The 17,769-nt window shown below is 35.1% G+C and overlaps 1 pseudogene; it reads left to right on the top strand.

Moving 5' to 3' along the window:
- The window catches only part of LOC115410430 (ryanodine receptor 2-like), a 244,401-nt pseudogene that overhangs the window by 212,779 nt on the left and 13,853 nt on the right, over nucleotides 1-17,769 (top strand).

Here is a 17,769-nt window from a genome sequence, read left to right as displayed (position 1 = left end):
TTAGAGGAGCAGAGTGCAGTCAGTGAGAGAGGGATGGAAGATTTTATTACTTTTAGCAACGTTTTAGCAAGGTTTTAACAGTGAATTCTTGTAAATAATTGTATATAATAGTAAGTTGTTTGGAGTGTCCTACTTGTGTTTTGACGTGTTTTTGTCGAGTTTCACTGTTTTTTTTTTTACTGTTTTTATCGGTATTTTTCTGGACAGACAAACAAATCAATGCCGGCAAAAACATAACCTCCTTGGCAGAGGTAATAATTAAATAATCTAAATGCTATTGCAGGGTATAAAACCATAGGAGTTAATAATTTAATATCTTTTTTAATCATTTGTTTTAGCACCTTACCAACGTTTGCAAAACTCAGAAATCAGCTTCCTTTTTCATGTAATTCATTATTCATTTAGATAGATGAAAATGAAGAAACAAGCAGTCACTTTTTCAAGAGACATTCTTGTGCGAGAAGTCAATGAACAACTTCGTATTTGTACGGCATAAACACAATGGATGAAAGTTTATTCTGTAATCTCATAAAGTTTCATTATGAACATTTATAGTTTTTCATAATGAATATGATAAAAAAATTAAAGTTTTTTTTTTTTTTTTTTGCTGTTTTAAACATTTATTACATGTAATAATGATAATTAATCTCCAGATGTTGCAAGTTAAGTTCTTCCTGAAAAAAAGAGTTGTCGAAAAAAGACATTATCTGACACTTTTATTGTAAAAACAACATAAATAAATGTTCTAACGATAGTCCTTATAGGGTTAACCACTGATCAGTCTCAGCATAAGGTCTACTTCTGTGTAATTAAACTCTTAGACAGAACCAGTTTGCTAATGTCACCTGTAAATACCCGTAAAAATCTGTTGAAATCTGTGTTTTTTTCATTAATTCTTCCATTTTCCTTTCAGTCGAAGAGTTCTACATCAGAGGAGAAGGAAGCAACGCCTGCGACTGAATGTGAACCAGAGAAAAAATCTGAGTATGTTCAACTTTTCCTTATGTAATTTTACTGTTAAACTATTGAAAAAGACAAGCAGATGTTGGACTCGTTATTTCTGCCACAATTAAATCAGACAAAGGGAGAAAAAAGCATAGCATCCTCCAGTTTTGGTCCCTGATAAACACATTCACACTGAAGTGGAAGGTGGTGATGCTGAGTAATGCATTACGTTTATCATGTGGTCATTTGTGATTGTAGTGAAGGACACGTAGAAAAACAAGAGAAACCACAAACTGTGAAGACAGAGAAGCTGAAGCCAAAGTAAGACGGCATCATAAAGAAGTCTGATGAACCGGATCAGCAGGAGTCTGCCTTCTGGAAGAAGATCATCGCCTACCAGAGGAAGCTACTGGTACACACCACTTCTCTGTTATTATTATTAGTATTGTTGAAGTTGTTTTTTTCATAAGGTTTCATGCAAGCCCCAGTGTCTTGTAACATTTTGCCTATGAAGTGGCATGAATAGAAAATTTAAAGGACACAAGAACGGAACCCTGTGGAACTCCTAATGTTACTGCTCTAGTGCTGTTTGATAATGCCCATTGATAACCTCTGTAAGAGAAAACAAAATGATACAGATTTAAACAAATTTGCGAATCTTCTTTGTGTTTTTTTTTTTTTTTTTTTTTTTGCAGACTACTTTGCCAGGAACTTCTACACCATGAGGATGCTAGCTCTGTTTGTCGCCTTTGCCATCAATCTTCATCCTCTTGTTCTATAAGGTAACGTCAGTACAAAGCTAACAATTTTATAATCATAGAAACAAAGAAATGAATAGTTTTAAAGCGTAGTGTGTTGCTCGATGCAGGTTTCTACAGCCTCCTCGGTGGGTTGAGGGAACGTGAAGTGGTCTACAGCCCAGAGGACAGCAGCGTTCAGTGGGATCCTCTGGGTGAGAACAGAGTGGTGGAGGTGAAGGAGGAGTGTGACGGATGAGGCCGGGGAGCCGCTGAAGCCCGGTCACAGTGCGCTTCGTCCTGGAGGAGAGCAGCGGGTACATGGAGCCCATGCTGCGGATCCTGGCCATCCTGCACAACCGTCATCTCCTTCTTCTGCATCATCGGATACTACTGTCTGAAGCACGCCGCTGCTACTGCACAGAAAAACAGAAAATAATAATAATAATAATAATGATAATAATAATAATAATAATAATAATAATAATAATAATAATAATATAATAATAATAATAATAATGGCTTAGATTTCTGTAGCGCTTTTCAAGGCCACCAAAGCGCTTTACATTATTGATCCATTAATTCATTCGCTACTCCATCTTCATTTCACTTTCACAGTCACCACTTTCTCGTGACCCCCAAACAAATAGGTAAACTCATGATGTAATTTCAGTATGTAAATCCAACTGCTGTTTAGGGATGGAAATCGATAAGATATTAAACGATTCCAATTCCATTATCGATTTTGCTTATCATCTGATTCTTATCAATTCTCATTGGGTGAGGGAATAAAAGAGTACAAACAGTGTATTTGCATTAACTGTCTTTTATATTCATCTGCCAGAAAATATAGCATATACAGTATGGACAAATAATAATAACAGATGATGCCGGGCCTGGTTTGGGGGGGGGGTCTGTTGTGCACCTCATTTCCTTTCCCCTACCTTCAGAAAATTGTATTTGAGGGGATACGACATGTTTGCCGGAACTGGGCCCAGATGACGGCCTGGTGTTCATTCTGCCGCTAGATTCACAAGCGCCGCTAAGTAGCAAATCAAATACGTGACATTCCTATAAATTAATCACATGCTGTTGGCAAATGTTTGGAACATATTCCACCCTTTTGAAGACATGGGAGCTTTGACAGTGTTCCAGTGGACCTCGTGTCATCATTTAGACATTTCTGCCTCAACACCATGTTGGCTACGTTCTGACCAAACAATGCAGTGTACGCGTGACGTCATCGTGCATGCTCAATGAAGGCGTAATCGATAAGGAGAATCTCTAAGCAGGCAGGCAAACGATTCCAAGGAATCAGCTACTGGGATCCAGTTCTCAAAAAGAACCGTTCTCAATTCCCATCCCTACTGCTATTGTAATTTTTTTGTATCATAGAAAATAGTACAGGCACAAGAATGGATCCCTGTGGAACTCCAAGGTTTATGTTCTCAGGAGCTGATCGATAATTACTAGTTCCTCAGAGAATCTTCTCTTGAGTAAAAGAATAAAGTAATTGTTACTTATAACAATATCAATTTCTGTAAAATCATGAGGAATTTATCAGATTGAAATCACAAGATTTTGTAGTTTAACAATCAAGATGCTAGTTGAAGTCTAGTCATTGATGTTGTCCTGTTTTCTGTCACTGACTGTACATTTGTGTTTGGTTTTAAGGTACCGTTGGTGATCTTTAAACGGGAGAAGGAGGTGGCCAGGAAACTGGAGTTTGATGGTCTTTACATCACAGAACAACCGTCTGAGGACGATATTAAAGGACAGGTGGGACAGACTGGTAATCACACACAGTGAGTAAAACCTGTGGATGGGATGGAATTAATACAGTCCTGTTGAAAGCAGGATGTTCAACTGTACAATTAAGCACCATCATTCATCCTAATACACACAACACCTAGCGTTAGCATTAGCATTAACATTGAGCTGCCATTGAAAGCACTCAACCACATTAGATCTAGAGAATTAAGCTTTATAGACCTGCTGTGTTTCCAAAACTCTGGTGGAAATGCAACAAAAGGAATGCAGTTAAAACTAAATATAACTAGATATAACCACAGAATTTTTAATACAATAATGTTTTTAGTTCAGTTTATTTTCAGTCATATATTCATTTCAAAACAGCAGAAGAACAGAGAAATAATAGAATTTAACTGAAAAAAAGGCTCAGGCAGAAGCAAAGCTTATTAATGTCACCTACTTTACAGCTTAAGATACACAATACATTTATTTAATTATTTGTTTATTTATTATTTATTTATTTGTAATTACAGCCATAACTCTCAAATATAGATGCATGTAATGCTTTTTTGAATTTCTGCACACTTAATTATGTATATTTCTTTGATTATCACATTGATAATATATTGTCTGGTACATATTGTACACATTTCTGTTCTAATTGTGTCTTATAGAGTGTTTAAATGTGTATATTTAGTATGTTTTGGGGTTTTTTTGGGTTTTTTTGTATTGATCATTTTTTCCCTGCTACTTTTATTAAACTTGAATGGACTGTAACACACAATAATTTCCCCTTGGGCTGAATAAAATTTATGATTCTGATAATTCTGACAGTATGACTTCAGTTTGCAGGTGAATGTTAATTATTTTCAGGTATTGATGCTTCATTAAGGTCTTTGTCCTTTGATTTCCAGATCGTTCCCGAATAACTACTGGGATAAGTTTGTAAAGAGGAAGGTATGTGCAACTAATTATTTAACCAAACTCCTGTTACTGTGTATCTGCTTTTAATGATCATAGTTTGAGTGATTAAGTAATTTATTTAATTGGAAAACTTCCACCATGGTGTTAGGTTTTTAGACATTGTTATCATCTGTAACTGGTGTTTGATAAAATGATGGTTAAATGGATTTTATCAATGTTGCCGTTTCTCTGTGTTTTTCTTGCAGGTGAATGGATAAATATGGGGAGTTTTACGGCCATGATCGTATCAGTGAGCTGCTGGGAATGGACAAGGCTGCTCTGGATTTCAGCGACGCTCACAAGAAGAGGAAGCCCAGGAGAGACAGTTCACTGGCCGCCGTGTGAGTATTTTGATCCTCAAATTGCACGAGTATAACTTACCTAATGGAAAAATGACAATTTCGCCAAAACTCTTGTTTTTCATTTGAAAGTTTTTGTGCTGGCAAGAGGTGGTTTTTCAGGCATAGCGCAAATGGTATATCACGCAAAACTGCAATGGAAAGACCGTAACTAGAGTCATGTGAATAAAAAAAACTGTTGACAGACGTTACAACCAGAGAAGAAGAACAATTTTAATAGAACAGGGTGCGGTATGTGTGGACAAACCAGGAAACCGAGACATTTTTTAATTTAGTTCGGGATAGAGGGCTAATTTATAATAATAATGACATGTTTATGGAATGACTTCTCGCGTCATCTCACGATAATAAATAAAAAAAAATCATCACATTTATGATTTAATGGAAAAACTGACATCACGCACTTCTGTTTTTTTGACATTTAGTAAATATCAGTAAAGTTTTGCGCAGACGTCCAGTGGAAAAGTGACTAGTGTTTATCATCAAACACAATATGATTTTTGATGAATAAACAAACCTCAAATACAAATACAGTCACATAGTCTAACCCAAATGGACAGAATGGGCTCTGTGCACAGCCCCACTACTTCCTGACTTCAGGTGGGTCCTTTATTTCCTGTCTTTAATTATTGGACACACTGATTAATCCAGGTTGTGCCTAATTAATCAGTAGTCACAACAAGAAGTAGCAGACACACCTGGATTAATCACTGTGTCCAATAATTAAAGACAGGAAATAAAGGACCCACCTGAAGTTCAGGAAGTAGTGGGGCTGTGCATAGAGTTCATTCATTATATCATTATATAAAGAATGAACCAGTTATTTCTCATGGAATCAAACAGTTAACTCACTCCCAACGAAGAAAAGAACCTGCTGTCAGCCAGGTTTATTTATCCAGAAGGAGCTGTTAGATGACATTTATAGACTAAAGGCTAAAAAGGTTAAAGGTTAACTCACATGGTCAATGCTTTTTATCCATAATACATACACTGTAGCTAGCATTAGCATTAGCATTTGCACAAAATCCTCATTTAGAATTAATCTAGAATTAATTTATTGGGTAAAAGGGCCCCTTGAGGTCCTTACAGAACATGGTTTATTCATATCGTTATGTGGTATTAATTCTTTTATGTATTTTGTTCATTAGTTTGAGGGTTTATGAGCACCTTAGTAAAGCTGAGGTCAGTCCAGGCTGATGTTATTGATCATTTTCTCACCATAGACTCAACTCCATCGATGTCAAGTACCAGATATGGAAGCTGGGCGTCGTATTCACCGACAATGTGAGTGTCAGCGTCTTCATCATCATCATCATCATTAGTGGAATCACTGCAGAATATCATGTTCATTAAACATAAGAACAACTGTTTACTGTGAAATAAAAACACTTTTTCTTTCACTGTTGTTGAAAATACCTTTAATCCATTAAATATGAGCGGAAATAATTTTCTAGGTATGATTTTGTAAAGTATAAAACAGGAAAAACCAGTTAGATGAGATAAAACTCTTGACTCCAACATATGATCTCACTGTTTATTCTAATTCCATTAAAACAAACTGACAAATTGCTTATATGTTAACGTACACTATATGGACAAAAATATGTGGACGCGTTGAATTCAGGTGTTTCTTTTCTAACAGGGGTCTGGGATACAAAACATAATGACGAATGTCAGAATATAGTTTTATATTATGGATAAATATCATTGCATTGGTTAGTTTGGTTTAAATTCTTTTCTTTGTCTCCAGAATAGTAATTAAGTAAAGTTTATTTATAAAGCGTTTTTTACAGATAAAAATCACACAGTGCTGAGCATTAAAATGGATGCAATAAAACAACATCAGAATAATTTCATAAACAGATAAAAAGGATAAATTCGTCAACCAAAAGCTTTCCTAAATAAAAACGTCTTGCCTCAGAGATGGTTTTTACGTAATTTCTCTCAACATTTTTTTTTTCATTATCAGTGACTATGATTTTAAATGTTCTTCCTCTAAATTTCTAAAATATTTTTCCCGCTCTGACTGTAAATAATAATTTTCTACCACATCTAACCATCTACTTTCATCACATCTGACTGAGGAAGAAAAACCTAACATTGAACTATAAGGAATATTGATGTTTTTATCTGTAATCCTTATGAACAGGACATCTGACAGCTGCAGGCATGATGTGTAACAATAACCAATGCAATGATATTTATCCCATAATATAAAACTCTAGTCTGACATTATTGTTGTCATTATTGTTTTGTATCCCAGACCCCTGTTAGAAAAGAAACACCTGAATTCAATGTGTCTACATACTTTGTCCATATATTGTACTAATGTGTTGTAATGGTTCATGGTTTGTCATGTTTTAGGGTTTTCTTTCTGTTTCTGTTGTTGAAAGGCCTCATGTTTAATTCAGGCCTCGATGAGAAACAAAAAACACAACCACAGTTTGTTGTTTGTTTGTTTATTTATTTATTTATTACTTTTATTGAAGCTAGAACAATGACAAGATAAAAAAAAGTCCTATAGAGTATCCAATATATGTGGGGGGGGCTGCCTACTTAATATTAAAGTAATCTGTGAAGGGCTGCCAAATTGAATAAAATAACTTTCCATTATCTTTTGGTGAAAAAACACAGTTTCTTTTTATGTCCCGGTGGTCGACATTAAACGGTTCTGTGTTGAACTCCAGTGTAAACACTGAGTCCGTAACCGTCCTGGTGTCTCGTCCTTCCAGTCCTTCCTGTATCTGGCCTGGTACATGACCATGTCCATCCTCGGTCACTACAACAACTTCTTCTTCGCTGCTCATCTTCTGGACATTGCCATGGGCTTCAAGACGCTGCGCACCATCCTGTCCTCGGTCACACACAACGGAAAACAGGTAAAAGGAACAAGTATGGAGCGTGCACATGGGGTACTTTTGTGTCCACAGCTTTACATCCTTTTCACAGACAGTTTTTTTTTTTAACCCTTTCATGCATAGTGGTCACTCCAGTGCTATTCTACAGCAGTTCTCTTATCATATTTTCAAGGATTTTATTATTTTAGTTCCATATCAACCAACACAGTGGACACTTAAGCATCATCCCATACACTGCAATCCATGCCATTACTGTAACTTTGCTGTTCTTGATAAACCTGATCTGCACTAACATGTTGAGTGTAAATCAGGTGATTGTTATTGTTGTTAGACTGTCATTAATGTTCATTATTGTTTTTTGGGGGGTTTTTTTGCATATAATCCCCATAAAGTATGTTAAAATGTGACAAAACATCAGATTAACAACATTTTAAAAAATGTTTCCCAGTTTTCAAACAGTGTATCGGTAAAAACATGTTTCTTTGCTTCAAAAATTAAACACATGGTGTCCAGCTGAGTAGACATTTTGCTACTCCATTAAAAATAGGTTTATAAAAAACTATTTCAATCACGTTTTTTTTTTTTTTTTTTCATGTCTAAAGAGGCATAAAAACACGCAGGAAAAAACAAATCTCAATTAAGGTTCTCACAATTCATGCATGAAAGGGTTAATAGAATTTTATTTTTCAAAAATGTTTTGTGCAGAAATAAAAGTAAAATAGCAAGAACATTTAAAGAGGGGTTTACATAATCAAATAAATTACAAAAACAATATACAGGGAGATACAGTTTCCTAAAGAAAAGAGAATGTATAAATTAAAAAAAAAAAAAAAAAGATTTACGCGATGTCCAGTCGTCTTAATATTCACATACAGTTTTTAACATTGTTTCTGTCCAGGTTATGAAACATCTGTGATAAACTGAAGGATGAAGTGTTTAATTTATGGTTTTAGTTCTGAATAATCCTCCTTCATTTAACCAAAAATACATCAATAGGTCAAAATGACATTTTCCTGAATTTATTACAACCCTCATGAGCTGAAAAAAACATGAATGAACAGAAAAAGCAAAAAATAAATAAGTAAATAAAAAGACTGTCGCAAACAATCAATGATCAATGCTGAAAAAAAAAAGTAATTGGTGATTAAAATACAATCAGAATCAGAATACTTTTTTAATACCAGGAGAATTAATGTGTGTTACAGTAGTTCCATTCAAATATAATGAAAGTAGCAGGGAAGAGATGATGAAAAAAGAAAAATAGACAAAAAATACATATATACATACATATATGAAGCTCTAAACATGCAATCGTATATATAGCTCTGAATATATATACCTATTTATTTTTAATGACATGACTTTTATACCGTTGATATTTGCAGAATCTGCCTCTGATATCAAACATAAAGCTTCTAAATTATAAAACAAGGACATGCCTGATGTTCAGTTCACATTTATTGATTTATTCCTTCAGATTTAGTAATTTATGTATTTATTACTTCGACTCAGATACTCTTTCTGCATTTAAATGAATCCATTCTCTGAGACCATAGACCTGTTGGTTTGACTGTAAACAATAGTTGTAGTTGTAAAGTGATGTGGTTGTACTGCCCCCAAGTGGCCAAAATATAAACTGCACTGACTGTTTACTGTCCTGTTTTATGCTGTTATTTTAACCCATAACGACCCAGATACTTTTGTGACAGTTCCCAAATGAATGTTTGAAGTGAATGTTTAACATTTCTTAAGTGATTAATCACTATTATTTATAATATTATTCTCTATATTTTGTGTTTTTTCAGTGTGAATCAGGTTTTTTCTTAGATTTAATTCACTGATCATGTAGATGTTCATAAGAGGTCAGATTAAAGTTGAGGGTTATTATATCAGAAACAGACAAAACTGAAGAAAAAGTGACTTTTAACCCAGTTTGTCCATCCACTGGCATTGATCCAACTCTATGGGTTTTGCTGGTGAATCAATGTTCACATTTTTTATTTATTTTGTTGCTTGTTTTCTTCATGTTATGTATTATTTTGTACATTTTTGTATTCGCTTTGTTCATTTTATTAATTTAATTTCTTATTTTACTTGTTTTTGTTCATTTTGTAGCCATTTTTAGAAAAAAAAAATCTTCAAATTTATTCAGTTTGTGGCTCATTTTGTTTGTGTTAGTTATTATTCTGTCGATTTAGTTTCCATTTTTGGCTGTTTTATTGATCTTTTCAGCTGTTTCTGGTCATTTTGTTGCTTATCCTTTTTAAATTTATTTTAGCAAATTTTGTGCTTATTTTCTCCTCATTTATTTATCATTTTGTTGGTTTTTTTTATGTGTTTTTGTTCATTTTATTTATCAATTTATGCATAAACCCAGTGTGTCCATCCACTGTCATTGATCCAACTCCATGGGTTTTACTGTTGAATCAATGTTGTAGAAGATGACGGTGTTTCCATGGTAACTACAGAGCCTCTGAACGTCCACATGGATCATATCTGATGACCATGAAAAGATGAAGAACTGTATTTTACACCAATTATTTTCATGCAGTGATAGAATTAATGGATCAACAGGTATTAAACATTTTGGATCAGTAGGTGGTTCCGGTCGGTGGTGGTGGTTTGGGTCTTTAAGGGTTAATCTGTGTGTATTTGTTGGGTTTCAGCTGGTGTTGACGGTGGGTCTGCTGGCCGTGGTGGTTTACCTCTACACTGTAGTGGCCTTCAACTTCTTCAGGAAGTTCTACAACAAGAGTGAAGACGGAGAGCTGCCAGACATGAAGTGTGACGACATGTTGACCGTAAGTGCATCGACTGTTGGTTTCACAGTTTGACGGAGCGCTGTCGTGGTTTTAAGTTTGTTATTGTTCAGTTTGGTGCCGCTGGATCAGGTTCCACATTCAGACCAATGTGATCTCCAGTGGATCAGACCAGTAAAATACTAGCATAATAAGGTATAAATAATGACAAACTACCCATTTTCTCTTTGTTTAGTGCAAAATATTCAGTTCAGTTTATCTTGAATATGCAACAAAACAAAAGTAATCCTTAGTTCATGAATGAGGGGTGGTTTTACTAGTTTAGCATTTTTTACAGATGGAGGTAAACTCTGGATTTTTTTTATTTATTTTTTTTATTATTATTATTAGTCTTAATCTATTATTATTAATCTAAAATCACAACAACAAGAAACTATAAGTCACCAGAAATACTAAATAAATAAATAAATAAATAAAAACAATAAGCAAAAATGAGGGAAAAACAAACCCTGATAGATGACAACAGACAAGAACCAAGACAATAGACAAAAATCACAAGAGAAAAAAAAGAAAAAAGATAATAGATAAAATATCAGTTTATCATTTCTACATGTGCATTACAGGTTAGATCTACAAAGGCACAAAACATTTAGCACCAGGCAGAATATTGTTGATATTGCACTTAATTTTCTTAAGATGAACCTACATTTAGAGGTTATTCACATTTTAGTTTTAAAGGACAGTTTGTAAATGTAAATATTTTCATAATTTAATGTTATTTTGTTCATGAAAACAAAAGGGAAAATTTAGAGTCATTATTTCTAGGTTATTATGCTGTTATTTTATTTATGATCATATTGGTCTGAGCTGGGGCGCTGCAAAGGGGGGAGCAGTGGAGGGGGTCCAGTGGATACAGGTTAGAAGTTGTGAAAATTTCATCCAAGATCCACTGAATAATAGACGAACAGAAGCTGGGAGTCGGACGTTGAAAGCATGTTAAGTTTCAGTTTCGCTTCACGCCAGCGTTAGTTACATTAGTTATGGAGCGCACCCCCACGTATGTAACTGCCCCCCCACACCGCCCACTGCTCCAACTAATCAACAAGATACTGAATTTTCTAAAGTGCCCAGAACATTTAGCTTTCATGGGGCCCACAGCGGGCCGGTTTTGGCCCACGGACCATATGTTTGTGGTTTTTTTTAACTAAACTTTCTTTATTGGAAGCAATGTCACAGGCAACAGCATGACAGTACAATGTGATAGAAAGGACTTCCATTCTTTTTTTTTCTCCTTTTTTTTCCTGTTTTTTTCTTTTTCTTTTTTTCTATTTTTTAAATTTTTTTCCCTTTTTTTTTTTTTTCTTTTTCCTAAAAAAAAAAAAGAACTTCCATTCTTTCATTTTTCTATTTATCCCTCCCACAATCCCACCTTACCTGAAAGAAGACAGTTCTCAGTGCAATCCAGTACCGACATGTGATCAGTGCAGAATACATACGACAATTGTCTAATTAAGAAAATAAGCAGCTTTCATAGCTTGAATTAATGGTGCTAATGAAGCACTCTCCATACCTGGTGTAGCACTGCCGACTCTGAAAAACATACTTTAAGTTAATTTTGCCACTGGCTCTGTCACCTTAGTGCCTCCAAATGTCAGGTCCCCTCTGTTTTGTCTATATATGTTTGTGTGTCTGTATGTTTTGTGTGTTCATGTGTGTATTTATGCGTAATTAACCTTTTTTTGTTTTTTTCCTTTTATTACACTGGGTTACAAAAAAATGTTTTTTGCAAGTTGTCTAGGTTTTTTCAACTGAATTAGGACCATTTTGCACCGCTGAATCCAAAAATGACATCTGTTTTTCTCAATCAGGTCAGGTTTTTTTGCTAATTTGATTTTTATTTTATTTATTTTTATTTTATTTTATTGAATTTTTATTTTGGTCACCAAGTTTAATACCAAAATAAGATTGGTAAGCACACTTTATGAAACTTGTGACTTGATTCCTGTTCGGTACAATGGTGTATTCACCGCAGATGGAGCAGAATACGTCAGGCTTATTTTTGCAAGATCTTCTAGTTGAAGCCATTTCATTCACCTGTAATATTAAAAAAACCATTAATCATAAATTGGCAAAAGTAAAATCTTCAGAACTCGTTTATTGCAAGAAATATGAAAGAATTTTGTATCATATGATGTGAAAATGCCCATAAATGTAAGCAAAAATGTTCAAAAGCCAATATGTAGCATAGTTCAGAAAGTTGACCTGATTGAGCAAAATTAATGTGATTTTCGGATTCAGCACACCAAAATTATCCTAAATCAGCTCCAAAAACTTAAACAATACATTTGTTGTTGACCAGTGTTATCATCATACTATCACTGTGTTCTTTGGTGTATCCCATGACACGTTCTTATGTCTTGGGCCCACTGTTGGTATTCTGGTTCTGAGACTCCATTCCAGTTATATTGTGTCCCCTGAAATACCTCTGTTGGACTTGATTTGTTAAATAATATGAAAATGAAAATTAAAAAAACTGATTGCAAAAAAGAAAAATAAGTAGCTAAAATAAAATAGAAAAAAAAAAAAAATTTAAAGGGTGGGGGGGGTGTCAGTCCTCACAGTCCAGGGTCCGTTTGTTTCTGTTTGCCCCCCTGCAGCAGACGCTGGCCTGTGTGGTGTCCTTGTTCAGAGTCAGTGGAAGTCAGTCCCATTTATGGACAGACGGACATGGATCACAGCCTTCACCCACAGGCGCAGATTCCATTGTCTTTTCTGTCCGTTCACGTCTGGAAGCCTTTAGTTTCCTCTGAAAACGCCAAATACAGCGTCCTCACAACCTTACCTTTCAGCCTCACTTTGGATCAGAATGGGAGTTAACCCTTTAAGAACCAAAGTCATAATATTGTGACACGTAACATCCACTATATGGACAAAAGTATGTGGACACGTTGAGTTCAGGTGTTTTTTTTTCTAACAGGGTCTGGGATACAAAACAATTATGACTAATGTCAGAATATAGTTTTATATTATGGGATAAACATCATTACAATGCTCTGACTGTAAATGATACTTTTCTACCACATCTAAACATCTACTTTCTTCACATCTCACTGAAGAAGAAATATCTCCCATTAAACTTTATGGAAATATTGATGTTTATAAACTCTATCACTGCACGTTTGTCCAGTCAGGTTCATACTGTCCACTGAAGATACAAAGACGTCCTTTTCTTTTTTTTGTCAGACAGATAAACAGAGGTTGATTTGTACCTTTTACATGTTTCAGCTCCAGCCTGTAGCTCTCCTCAGAAGGGTCATGTGATTATTAGAAGAGTGGAAGTCTTATTTTCAAATGTGGGTCAATGATATGTTGTCATTGATACAGATGGAAAAGCTCAGGTCTTTGAGAACATGTTCTGTGGACACTTTTTCAAGTGCTTGGACTCTGTTTCTCACATACTTAGAGGAAGTTAAGTTGGACTAAGGATTACACTGGTCAACAACAAATGTATTGTTTAAGTTTTTGGAGCTGATTTAGGATAATTTTGGTGTGCTGAATCCAAAAATCACATTAATTTTGCTCAATCAGATCAACTTTCTGAACTATGCTACATATTGGCTTTTGAACATTTTTGCTTACATTTATGGGCATTTTCACATCATATGATACAAAATTCTTTCATATTTCTTGCAATAAACGAGTTCTGAAGATTTTACTTTTACCAATTTATGATTAATGTTTTTTATAATATTACAGGTGAATGAAATGGCTTCGACTAGAAGATCTTGCAAAAATAAGCCTGACGTATTCTGCTACATCTGCGGTGAATACACCATCGTACCTAACAGGAATCAAGTGATCAAATGATTTTTTTTCTCTTAAAACCTATTTTGGGTGAGAACTACGAGGGCCGTTCAATAAGTTCATGGCCTCACCCAGAACAGAACAACACAGACTGATAATTTATATTTTATTTTTCAACATAATCTCCATTTACAGCAATGCACTTGGTCCATCGATGTTCAAGCATCACTATCCCATCACGAAAGAATGTAACATCCTGTATTATAACAACCAGTATTTCTGGGTGAGGCCATGAACTTATTGAACAGCTCTCGTATGTAAAAAATCAACTGATAAAGTCACAAAAATGTAATCAATTTTGTGAGAAGATCAAATTTTTCAAAATCAAATTAGCAAAAATACCTGACCTGATTGAGAAAAACAGATGTCATTTTTGGATTTAGAGGTGCAAAATGGTCCGAATTCAGTTGAAAAAACCTAGACAACTTGCAAAAAAACATTTTTTTTCACCCAGTGTTTTATGTGTCTACCAGTGACCGTCCTCTGCCTCTGCCCCTCTGTCTTTAAGTGAGGACTAGGGATTATCTGATCTACAGGTTGGTATCGGCTGCTAGTGGCAGCTGCTACAGACACGAGGCGGAAACGGCAGGAGCTACCTTCCCTCTATGCATATTCCTCCAGCTGTTTCCGCGTTTCAGACGTTTCCACATGTTTTTTTCATCCATTTAATATCATATAGATGAAAAAAACATGCGCGGAAACGTCCATATAATATCATATGGATAAACAAAAAACATGCCACCGCCTGACAGCAGCAGCGGCAGCCTTTGCTTCCCGCAATGCACGTCACAACAAAATTCCAAAGATGCCCGAGTTACCTCCCAGCTCTGTTTGTAAGCACATGGTTTGCTTACGGTGGCTGGCACTTCAAAATTGTTCAGCGTAATGCAAGAGATTCAGGTGAGTAATGACAGTAAGACTTACAGATTCATGATACTGAGGATATGACTGAGGTTTGACAGATCTGAGGAAAAGTTGGTCACGAAAATCTCCCACACCTTTAATTTCTCTGATCAATAAAAGTGTCTAATCTGATCTGATCTAATCTAATCTGATCTGATATAAGGTAGATATTTCCATAACTCCTCACGTTAGCGGCGGCAGTAGGTCAAAGGTCGTCAGTTACCGTATCATATGAGTGACATGAATATAAAATAATCCGATTCCATAGACGGCGACAAGAGGAGGAAGAGTTGGACCAAACAGGTGAAGAAGTGAGGAATCACAGCCCAGACCTTTAACAGAAAGACTATATAAGGCCTTTACAGTCCCTGTGTGTGTGTGTGTGTGTGTGTGTGTGTGTGTGTGTGTGTGTGTGTGTGTGTGTGTGTGTGTGTGTGTGTGTGGGTGTGTGTGTGTTCTGGGGGTGGGAAGGAGTCACCCGGAAATTTGAGGACACACACTCTAATCCCCTCAGTCATCCACCCGGAGCATTCCACCGACTGCAGTGTTTCCTATTAAGGGTCTGGGTGGCACACATGATGGTCCTGTTCACATGGAGGTTAAAGGGGGGTGGGGGGGTTTGGACCGGCCTGTTTTTATGTGTAGAAATCCCTTAGAATAACACCGAGCTGATCCGGCCTCTTCTGTTCACTCAGGTTTTCTCTTCACACTTTAACGTTCGCTTCATTTGTCTTATTCTCCGTTTCCTTGACGACCGATCCGATCAATCCCCCAGACTCTGTACTCCCACTAATTCCATTCATTCTCTGGATTATTTTCAGAATCAGTTTGTTCATTTTTGGTATAGTTTTTTCATTTTTTTGTTCGTTTTCATAATAGTTTTGTTCATTTTCAGAATAGTTTTGTTTATTTTCATAATTTTGCCAATTTTTTGTTCATTTTTGTGTTGATTACCTCCGCCAAGGAGGTTATGTTTTTGCCAGGGTTTGTTTGTTTGTGTGTTTGTCTGTTTGTTTGTCTGTCCGTTAGTGTGCAACATAACTCAAAAAGTTATGGACAGATTTTGATGAAATTTTCAGGGTTTGTTGGAAATGGGATAAGGAAGAAATGATTAAATTTTGGTGGTGATCGGGGGTGGGGGGGCCCACGGGGGGGCCCATTTCCAACAAACCCTGAAAATTTCATCAAAATCTGTCCATAACTTTTTGAGTTATGTTGCACACTAACGGACAGACAAACAAACAGACAAACAAACAAACAAACCCTGGCAAAAACATAACCTCCTTGGCGTGGGGGGGGGGCCCACAGGGGGGGCCACTGATCAGCCTTGGCGGAGGTCTGCGCTCTCCCAGTGCTTCTAGTTTTCATATGAATTTTGTTCGTCTTCATTATAATTTCTTGTCAGGTTTTGTTTATTTTCAGAATAATTTTGTTCCCTTTTTTGTTCATTTTAATAGAAATTATTTCCAATTTTTTGTTCATTTTCATAATTTGTCCATTTTTGTGTTTACTTCGATATTAATTTTGTTCATTTTAGGTATAGTTTCTTTTCACTTTTTTGTTCATTTTCATAATGATTTTCCTCATTTTTTGTTCATTTTCAGAATAGTTTTGTTTATTTTCATAATTTTGCAAAGTTTTAGTTCATTTTCATAATTTTGTTCATTGTTGTGTTGATTTTCATAATAATTAATTAATTAATTAATTAATTAATTAATTAATTAAAATAATAATTAATAAATTCTTTTCAGGTTTTTGTTTATTTTCAGAATAATTTTGTTCCTTTTTTGTTCATTTTTAAAATAATGTTATTCATTTTAATATAATTTTGTTCCTTTTTTTGTTCATTTTCATTATAAATTTGTCCATTTTTGCGTTTACTTTGACATTAATTTCGTTAATTTTCATTAGAATTGTTTTAGTTTTTTGTTCATTTTCATAAGTTTGATTATTTTGGGTTTGGTTTTACCAAAGTTGTAGCATCCCAAAAGTAGTGGAATATATGAATAAAATAACAGGTATGTGTAGAAACATGTCTATAATAAAAAATTTTAATACCATCTTTTGATCCTAAATGTTTTGTCTTCTATTTTCACCAAATGTTTGTAATGTGAATAAATTAGGCTGAATAATGACATTATATCACAGATCAACAGTTACTAGATATGTGAAAATGACACAGGACTATTATATTATATTAGATATATTTACTAAAAACATAATATTTAATATTTTCCTACTGTGTATTATTTTTTTTTTAGTTTTTTTTATTCCATGCAGTAAAACGTCGGGGCTCATCTCACTGTGGACAGGTTTAAAGTTCCAGCTGTGGGAGTTAGTTCTGTTCACACTTTGATGTTCGGTTGATTTGTCTTATTCTCCGTTTCCTTGACGACCAACCCTATCAATAACCCCGACTCTGTACTCCCATGTTATTTAGTATTTTAGACAGATTCAGTCCCGGTGCATTCCACAAATACCAGGATGTTCATGCAGACGGAAAGCAGCCATTTTCAGCCTGTTCTACTTTATTTTATGGTTGTTGTTTTTTTAATTTGTATTTGTTTATTTTCCATCACTTTGGATTGTGATAATGGGTGAGAAAAGAGGGAGGGTGCTCATAAAAAAG

This window comes from Sphaeramia orbicularis, chromosome 19, assembly GCF_902148855.1.
Source record: "Sphaeramia orbicularis chromosome 19, fSphaOr1.1, whole genome shotgun sequence".
NCBI lineage: Eukaryota > Metazoa > Chordata > Actinopteri > Kurtiformes > Apogonidae > Sphaeramia > Sphaeramia orbicularis.
The sequence above is the reverse complement of the archived record's forward strand: the minus strand, read 5'-3'. Positions and strand labels throughout refer to the sequence as shown.